Source organism: Mus caroli, unplaced genomic scaffold (genome assembly GCF_978045245.1).
Source record: "Mus caroli unplaced genomic scaffold, Mus_caroli_1 scaffold_12, whole genome shotgun sequence".
Classification (NCBI taxonomy): Eukaryota; Metazoa; Chordata; class Mammalia; order Rodentia; family Muridae; genus Mus; species Mus caroli.
The window spans coordinates 41403803-41405819 of NW_028227267.1; the positions used below are offsets into that span (position 1 = coordinate 41403803).

At 38.2% G+C, this 2017-nt stretch overlaps 1 non-coding gene across 1 annotated transcript; it reads left to right on the top strand.

Annotated features, from left to right (window-relative positions):
* Window positions 1–1256: 1256 nt before the first annotated feature.
* On the top strand, window positions 1257–1361 carry LOC115029261 (U6 spliceosomal RNA). The gene has a single exon (XR_003834840.1). It is a non-coding gene; the product is annotated as a U6 spliceosomal RNA (small nuclear RNA).
* Window positions 1362–2017: the final 656 nt, after the last annotated feature.

Below are 2017 nucleotides of genomic sequence, written 5' to 3' on the forward strand. Positions count from 1 at the left end.
TGAACTTGAAGTCCAGAGAGCAGTATGCAAACACAAGCATCTTAATGTAATCTACTTTTCTGTTTTCATTGGCGTGTGTGGTACTGGCATAGTTTATCACCTCTCACCCTTAAAATGCTCTCTTTTTGATATTTCTACTCTTGTTTTTTTTTTTCCTAGTAACCAAAACGAACCCTTTAAGCTGCTGTTGTTGTTTTAAGAAGGTCTTCTCAAATCAAAATAATATAGCTGTAATCCAATTCTAATCTAATACCAGTAAGAAGGCTCCTGTAAGTGAGAGCTTTTTAAAATATAGGCTGTAACTCTATTTATTTCACAATTAAATGTGATTTCTTTCTTAAGAATCCTAACCAATTTTCCTTTTATAAAATGAACTTAGGGGCAACATGTTAATCACTATTTAAAAGAAATGTATTTATTTCAGGATGCATAAAGTTCTCATATTTAAAACTTCTGGTTACTTTATAGTGAGTCAAAACCTGGACCCTGTTCCCTTCGTATGAAAACACTGTTACCGCCAGGCGTGGTGGCACATGTCTTTAATCCCAGAACTCAGGAGGCAGAGACAGGCAGATTTCCGAGTTCCAGGCCAGCCTGATCTACAAAGTGAATTCCAGGACAGCCAGGGCTATACAGAGAAACCTTGTCTGGAAAAACCCACCAAAAGAAAGAAAGAAGAAAGAAAGAAAGAGAGAGAGAGAGAGAGAGAGAGAGAGAGAGAGAGAGAGAGAGAGAAAGAAAGAAAGAAAGAAAGAAAGAAAGAAAGAAAGAAAGAAAGAAAGAAAGAAAGAAAGAAAGAAAGAAAGAGAAAGAAAAGACAAGACAGTTACCATTGGTTCTTACTTTGTAACTTTTTGTGGCATTGGTGATTGACCCTGGGATCTGCTGTGTGCTGGGAGGGGAACACCACTGATCTCTCTCTTCTCTCTCTCTCTCTCTCTCTCTCTCTCTCTCTCTCTCTCTCTCTCTCTCTCTTCTTATTGCATCTCTTCATTTGCAGACAAGTTCTCTCTAAGTTCTCCAGCTTGGCTTGGGACTCACCCTCTAGCCCAACGGGACGTTGAACTTTCAACTTCTCAGCCTCTGCTCAAGTAAGCTGATGGCTGCAAGCCTATACTGCCAGGCCCAACACACTCGATGTGTCATGGTAGAAAATACATGTAGTATAAAGTTGACGACTTTAGCTATTTTTTTGACATAGAGTCCCCATGGTTCACTTGGCTTAGAGAAGTGCTCTGTAGAAGAATATTCATACAACTTTCTTTGACAACATAGATATTGCCATTGGAACTACAGAGATAAGATTAGCATGGGCCCTGCACAAGAATGATACACAAATTGGGCAAGTATTCCTTCTTAATATTAATTTTTATTTATTTATATATTCTGTGTGTGTGTGTGTACAAAGTCTCAAGCAGCCCAGTCTGGCTCAACTTCTTTTGTAGCCAAAGCGCTTCATTCTCCTGCCTCTATCGCCCTCATTATAGATGTACACCACTATCAGAAATATTCTATATAAAAGAGGAGGAAGAGGCAGAGGAGGAGGAGAGGAGGAGAAGGGGACTTTGGTCCTGACTTATTTCGCTTGTTCTCAGGGATGTCCATCTGTGTTGTCAGGTTTGCCTTCCTTTTTCTGTTGTATATGCCACAGCACAGTCTTTATTTTTAAACACATTGAACATATTTTATAAACTGCACCTCCACATCCGAATTTTGTTTGGGTTCTATTACTGTGTGTCTCTGTGTGACATCCCCAAAGCTCATGCTTTGGGCTGCCTTGTTTTGCCACATGGTAAGTCCACCACAAACTAGGTGCCAAGCATACTCGTGGTACACATAAACTCATGCAGGCACACAAATATAGACTTAATACAAATAAATAAATCTCTTAAAAATTAAAAACCATCAAGTATTTTAAAAAATTTTTTTTAGTTTGTTATATAATCTCTACCCACTTATAATAGTTTCCCATTTTTAAACAACTGTAAAAATGAAGTTCAATAAAAAAAATCCAATG